Source organism: Anoplopoma fimbria, chromosome 24, assembly GCF_027596085.1.
Source record: "Anoplopoma fimbria isolate UVic2021 breed Golden Eagle Sablefish chromosome 24, Afim_UVic_2022, whole genome shotgun sequence".
Classification (NCBI taxonomy): Eukaryota; Metazoa; Chordata; class Actinopteri; order Perciformes; family Anoplopomatidae; genus Anoplopoma; species Anoplopoma fimbria.
Genome location: NC_072472.1, coordinates 8289449 through 8297683, shown reverse-complemented (window position 1 = coordinate 8297683; position 8235 = coordinate 8289449).

Below are 8235 nucleotides of genomic sequence, written 5' to 3'. Positions count from 1 at the left end.
CCCTCCCCCAAAACATCTCGAGGTCCCATAACCCGTTTATACCCTCTGCCTTACAAAAATACACACAAATGTGCACACACACACACACACACCTCCACAACGCACAATGCTCCTATAAACTATAATCTAATCAGAAAATTCTAGTCAGTATATCTAATGATTCTTGTTCCAGTAAGCCTCCAGCTCAGCAAACCTCACCTCTGCTAACGAGAGGTGAAGGCACATGGTTTCTATTTTATATTCCGCGGGATCGATTCTGACTGTATGCTCAATTTATCCAGCATCTGCTGCTTTTACTGCCCGGTGCAGTACGAGAGTTCACTCTATTAAGTTATGTTGGTTGAAGTAAAAAAAGCAATGCCTGCATTTAAACCCAACTATTATTATTATTTTTCATAAATAAACATTATGTTTGTTTTTACCAATTTCATATTCAAGTTAATGCATTAAGTAATTAGGCAGTTGCAAAATTCTCATTTTACATTCACTTTTTTGCTCAATTGTGTTTATGCAACAACTCAAAGCCCCACTAATACAACAAAAGGTTTATTTTATTTTATTTTTAAGCCTCCATACTCAATTTGTTAAATCATGACATATTCATTTCTTAAAGTAAGAGTTGGTAGCATTTCACCCATTACATGCTGAGATACACTTGTGTGCTCACATGATCCTTATAAGGAAAAGTGTATATGAAAAACAATGTTTGACAATATTAGAGTTTAATACAGAACACACAGAATAGACCCTGTCTGTGTAGACAAACTTGATTCCTAAACCAAACGAGACATCAGGATGAAAAACTTAAACAGAATGAAACAAATTCAGAGCATGACAGGTGTTAAGGGTCATTTTTCTATAATAATCTCTTAGAAGTTAATCATTTCTACCTTGAATTTCTTAATTTGTGCATTCAAATTGCTTCCATTGGTTGTTGTGATGGAATACTTGACATTACAAAACTAATATTGTTAAATTACTTCATTGATTTGTCCTGTTTTGTCATTGCTGTGCAGCCAGGTACACACATAAAGCCCATAATGCAGCACAAAATAAACAGCGAAAAGGAAAAGAAATGCACGTCCCATTAGAAGCTCTTTCTGAAGGGATAACTCATTGCATGCGGCCACTGTTAAATAATGCACAACTTCAGTGGGGTTTGTCATAAAGTTGAATTTGATTTTCCCTCTTGTGTCATGGCCAATTTTCAGCAATAAAATATAATTTAACAACATTATAATACAACAGTGATGAGGCCGCAACATCACAGGGTCTTTTCACTTTACCATAATCACTGCAGCAGTAAATGGGGTGGTAATATACTGTATAAGCAAAGGCCCGGTCAGGCAGCTCTGTGCAGTAACAAGATGAGCTTTGCTTGCACGATTTGGAAATGTGGCCTCAGCAAAACATTGTAGACCTGATAAGGGAGAGTCTAATTTAAAAGGTTTCTGTTGCCCTGTTCATACTGCAGCAAAAGGGATATGGATGCAGCATGTACACTTTTTGACTCATAGGACTGCAATAAAGTTTATGAATGTTACGCTGACCGAATCACTACATCTTAAAATGTCCTTATACTTCCACTGTCTTGTCAACAGTTTTACAGAAAGCATACTGATAAGGCTGATAAGGCTGACTCGGCGTATTGTCCCCAGCTCTCCTAAACTGAAACTCATGGAGCTACAGCTTAAACTGGACCACTTCAACCCCTTGCTTTTTCTTTTTGTCCGATGCTATTTTCAGTCTGAATGACCATTTAAGCAGTACATGCACACACAACAATCTATCCAATGATGTAGTTGCTGGCAGAGCAATCCTCCTGTTCCCATTTAAAGGCTCGTTAGTGTGATTGCTGTAATTTTCTAAAACGTTTTAGACATAAATCTTCTTTTTTTTTTTCAGAATAAACAAGTTAGTTAAATTCAGTTTCTCAAATAGGAGAGAATGCCTCTTGAAGCCCCCTGGCATTCTGTATTTTGTTGTAAATGGCGTCCCTTCTTGCATTCCCACCCTTCCTCTGACAGAGTCTGTTCAAACCATTGGTCCTTGACTTCGTCTGGCATCCCTGTGGTGAAACACTCTGCCCCAATCTGTGAGAGCAGAGCAGCCGGTGTGTGGGCTCACTTCAGTCTACAAAGACGTGGATGATGATGATGACGGGCTCGAGTACAAGGTCCTGAGACTACTTCAAAGATTTCTTTATGCCATGATGGATGATCGCCCCAATGTTGGCCATATACATGAAATCCTGTCCTCTGGAGTGTATTGCAAAAGGCCCATGTTTGATTTTCCCAGTTGAAGTGATCAAAAGTAAGAACAAAAGCCATTTGGAATGCCAGCATTACTTCAAGAGATAAAATGATAGTAGTAAGGTTAAAGAGGCACTGGATTTGACACATTGAGGTCAGGCAGAGAAGATCTATCATGGGAAATGTATTCTCCCATTACTCCATATTGTGCCTTCTCTTACTTGTGACCCTGAAATCGAGCGAGGAGGCTTGCCGGAATAGCTATGGACGAGCAATGCAATGGTGTATTGTTTGAGGTAGTCTTATTAGAGCCTGTGACATTTAAAAGATGCGCAACACATTGTTGTTGTCGCTGGTTATGCTCATCTGTCAGAGATAATCAAATACAGCCGTATAAAAAAACATTGGACAGATAAAGCAGCTGTGCCACATGTCATATTTACTTAACGTTAATCATTGTTAAATGCCTGTTGACTCCACTCAATGCGAGTCTCTTCTTTCTTGCCTCCGTGGGAAGTTGTGAAGAGAGGAGACCAGGAAAGGAATTAAGGATGCACAAACTGGGAAGTGAAAAGAGCCAAGGGACTCCAGTCGCTTTTTACTTCCCTGAGGCCCCTTGCATTGTTGTTCTCTATCCATCCACCAGATGCCCTCAGACTTTTCCCACCTATCTCAGTCATGTGACTCTCATTCACCTGCTCACCTGTGTCCACTCTCCCTTATCAGCTGCCAGATTGTCAATGCTGCTTCCTGTATTCCTTTCCAGCCACCTGTACGTGCTGGACTTGGACCTCCTCCGGCCTGCCTGTAAGCTCATGAATCTAATGAATCTAATGAATCTGATCGTCCTTAATAAATGGCTGAAGTGTTCCTGTCTGCCTGGATTGTATGAATGTGGGTCGACTCTGTGTGTCCCTGCACTCACATGCCTGACAGATCTTGTGAGTGTGATCCAGGTCTAAAAGTAAGGATGTCAATCCATGACATCAATCCATCAATTGTGCCCACTCTTTCTTTGATGTGTCTCCAGCCAACCCTTGGAGTAACCCCTTTAACATTACGTTTACTTCCTACTTCTTTTCTCCCTTCTCTCAAAGATACAGAGAAATGATGAAATACTTGTACGATAAAGAACAGACACTTGCAGTCTCGTAATAACTAACAAGAATCAAAGTTATTTTCCTTAACATGTTAATGTCAAGGTTGTTTTCTTGACACTGTGTAACAGTGTGTTTTAATATACATTTCCCAGAATTATTGGGGTGGAAACGATTCCTTGAGTAGCTACTTTTTCAGAAATTTAACAGAAGAGTGACTTCAAGGAATTTATTCATTCTTTTTTTTTTTTTTTTTCAAACAATTGGCTGCACATTGTTTTTAATGAAATAAGTTGATAATTTGCTGTTGGTCCATAATGTCATGCTGATGAAAGTGTGGAGGTTTTCATCGCCTGCAGCACGTCATCTTAACAGCTCACCCTTCTCGTTCCTCTCCTCCCTGCAATATTTAAAACTGATCTGCTATGTCAAACAATTGCCAGCAGTGAGCATGCATTGCTTTGTAGATGCATTGTTGATGAAAGATTGCTGTCAGGGCTCAAAGTGGAAAATAAATTGTGTTTCCAGAGAATAGTATTAAAAATGGTGGTTGATTTCCTAAAGTTTTGCGGCTTAATACTTAAGGTCAAGATCCCCAAAACACATCATTAACGTCTTAGCTGTTATATATAAGAATATTAATTATTTTTAAGCACTGTTTGGCATCTTGGTATAACAACAAAGCTTTGTCCCTTTTACTTTTCTAACTTAAGTTTATCTTGTTTGTGGAAATGTTACCTTTTAGTGAATTGACAGTAAAGAGAGTATCATCTCCTTTGACACCTTTCTTCTGTCGGGTCTGATCACATTTAACAACATGCATGCATTTTGATTGAGTCTAACCATTAAATCTCCTCTCACCCCCTCCGTCTCTCTCTTTTTTGCTTTCCAGTCATGCAAGAGCATGAAAGATGGCTGGAATAAAGAGAAATAAGAAGCAAGAAAAAGGTGAGGGGAAGGGATTTAACAAAAAGGCATAGCAGATTTAAAAATACAGTAGAATAAAGATTTGGCAGAAGGGAATCATCTTCTTTTTTACTGCCTCACGTCTCCATTACAGGGGAAAAGAGGGATTTCAGATTGGGTCTGGGATTTCTACCCACTTCAAAGACTTTTTCACACAATCTTCTTACTTTCTTTCCACTCACATAAAACAGACTTCATTTCAAAAGGCCAGCGACATTTTTGTGGCCCAACTTTCACGTCTGTGAGCCAAGAATTAAAGGGGCACGTATAGATTTTTACTACAATATCACAGCAGCCTCAGTCATCATGACTCCAATGCCTTTATTGACTGCACTGCTACATGTAGCAGTTTCAGATCTCTGTGAGAGGAGTAGTTCAGTTATCGAGTAAAGAAGGATTTACATTTATTTTCTTGTCTTATGATTTTAAATAGCATTAAATAACGGCTCCTAAAACATAACGGCATCACTTTTTACATTAGTTTATTCTGCTGCATGTTTTCTTTTCACTATATATTATTTGAAACTCTCAACATTCATTTGACATTGTCTGTACCTGCAATAATGATACTGTTATTATTCTACTACTGTGACCATTGGTGCAATGGTAGGTTTAATTTGCTCAAGTACTATTCCTAACTTGAGCATTTTGATTATACTTTGTAGACTACATTTCAGATGCTTGTTACTCTGCAAATGTAGATTAATACCAAATCTAAATCAACCAATTCGTTATGATATGATAGATGAAGCTACCCAGCAGTATATAAAGTCATTAAAATGAACCTCACCTTAACCATGGACGTACACATTATTAAATGTATCATTATATATAATATATGAAACTGAAGAAGGCCATTCTGTCTGAGTATTTTTACTTTTGGTACTTTATATTTTGGTGCAAATACTTTTGTGCTTTTACTTAAGTACCATTGTGAATGCAGGACTTTTACTTTTACACTGTATTGCTATAAGTAAATGTCTGTATACTTCTTCTACCACTGACTCTGACTGTATGACTAATAATGATTTTTGGTTGTTCCAAAGTATATTATAGCGTTAGAAATGCAAGAAAGGACAATATGAAACGGAAGCGCAATAAATAATAAGAAATGTACTAAATAGTTTCAAAACAATTTAAGAAAAAGGTCAGAGAAAGGGCTTTTAGAGGAGATTGGCTTGATATTCTGGTTCCAAAGTTTAGGGGCTCTGAATGAAAAAGTCCAGTCAAAGTTGAGTTATGACAGTTCATGGTTTGTCAGGGCGCCTGCACAGACTGGAAGGGGGTCAATTTTGAGGGCGTAGCATAAATTTCCGGCATGTTATGCGGTCCTGGTGAAGCCATTTCCTACTGCATGTGGCAGGTGAAGAGTAGGAGAGGCTGGTCTGACCATCTGTCATGCATGTAGCACATGCCTGTCCACACCCTTCACAGGACAGCACTAGAGTAAGCAGTGAAATAACTGTATTGAAGGGAGGGGACTACAAAGAAGTAAACACAATTTTAAAAAATAAAGTGATTCAGGAATCATAATCAGTCAGAGTTTAATTTGCTTCTTAACATTACGGCAATGCAACAACTGGGAAATATGTTTTCCGATCCATCCACTCTGGATTCTTAAGTAACGGGTAACTAGGGCCCGTTTCAGGCTGAGGTGGAAAGAGTGAACAGTGAGATACAAGGTATTAACAAACGAGTTGAATGTGTGGGCCAACCCTTCGGGGGGAAAAAAACTGTTGTAGGAGAAGCCTGGTTAGAATCACGTCTAATGAGTAAGCGGTAGATAGATTTCAAGTGAGAGATGGTTCCCTCTTGAGTGGAGAGAGTATTTGGCTCAAATCCAAACCAAATATTCCCTGATATGAGGTGCAAGATACACTTTTACACATGTGTGCAGCTGCTGCTGTACTCCTTTCAGCATGAAGCTCCTATTAGGTTTACTTTGAGTCGACAAAGGGTGATTGTTTTAACTTTAATTCAGGTGTATAGTATTAAATCAAGAAATATGGCTCTGACTAGAATGTTTGGTAATGATCAGTAACAAAATGATGTGCTTTTTTTAATGTTTCTCTCATCCTTTTTGTTGTGAAAACTGGGTAATTTAACCTCTTCAGGCCTCAAAAAATACTTTACACAAGTACAGATTTAGAATTGAAAGGGTCACAAGCCACAAAGGTTATCTTTATCTATATCTATTACATGTCTGTCCATCCCAGGAGAGGCATCCCTCCTCAGTTACTTTTGGGGAGTTTTTCAGATCCGAATTTGTCTGAGGACATGGTGTCGTACGTTGTACAGATTGTAAAACCCCTTGAGAGACATTTGTGATTCTGGGCATATAAATAAAATTTACTCGACATGAAAGTTTAGGAACAATGGTGTTGTAAATGTGAGATTCTTAACGGCACATTTTTCATGATTCTACCAGTGGTGGAAGAACTACTAAGACACTTACCAGTAAAAGTAGTAATAACACAGTGTAAAAGTATGGCTACAAATAAAAGTCCTACATCAAAGTACCAAAAAACAGAAGTATTCATTTTTCAGAATGGCCCATTTCAGATATAATTATTGAAGCATTCATGTGTTCATCACTTTAATGTTGCAGCTGGTCAAGGGGGAGCTCATTTGAATTCATTCTTATATATTACTGGGTATCTTAATGTATAATAATCATTATGTATTAGTTAATTTATATTCTGTATTCTTAATCTGAATTTGTAAATAAATTCAGTCCAATAATAATGCTTATCAATTTTGTGATTCCATTAAATTAATTTAATATTGATTCAAGGCATCAGTGCTTTACCTTTTTAGTAATGATAATGTATAAAGTGATCACAAAAGCTCGACCCTGATACTGTAGGTTTGTAGCAGCATGTAGCATATCTAGTTATGTTTAGGAAAAATGAATACAGTCTATCATAGTGTCACAACATACGGTATGTTTCTGAGCTCTTTCTGGTAAAACTATACTAGACTATAAGTTGTCTGTAACCACAAGTTGTCCATCTCCATGTCTAATACCTGTGCTGTGTCCACAGCTGTAGGCTCATGTATGATGGGACTGGACAGCTGGGTGACCGACTCCAGGAAGCCTTTCTGCTGCAGCTGTCAGCCAAGGTGACTCCACAGTCGGGGAAGGAAACACCAGGAGACTGCTCACTTTACCGGAGGAAGTCCAGTGTGTGTAACCTTTGCTCAACCCTCAGTCTGAACACTGTGTTTTATTTCCTAATTTATGCCTGTGTTGAAAGATATGCTAATATCATAATGGTTGCTGTTTGAGAAGAAGAATATTAATTAGACCATATATTTCCAGGAGAACATGTGTGGGCGAAGTATTAGAAAAACAAGCATTTAAATGGCTACTAAGGTGTTTATCACTGCTAGATGATTCAGTGTGGTGGCTCACTGACTTATAATTTATCATATAAATTCTAAGATGACCTATGTATAGTTTGTGGTAGAACTACATTTTTATGATTAAGAGTAAACTTGAGTGAAGTTTATTTATGTTTCGCCTTTAAGTTTTTTATTAAGTGATTCATTATAATTGACAAAATCAATACATTTAATAAAAGAGTGATACATGAAATGGAGATACAAATTAATAAACTAGTATCCACAGATCTTTAGTCCAACGGTAGAGAGCTCCAGAAGTGTAGAAGCCACAACTTCGAAAGCTTGACCAACTGCTAAAACAGGTACGTATAAGCTGCAATGTACTGTTGGGATGTTTAAGAATACATCACGATTATTATAATCATATTTGTATTATAACTAACGTAAAACAATGGCTGTAAAACACAGTAGATAAAATGGATGTAATCATTTTTTAAAAACAAGTATGTCATTGTTCTTAAAGCAATAATTTGACATGTAGGAAAAACAATTCTTTGCTTTTCTGCCTAGAGCTC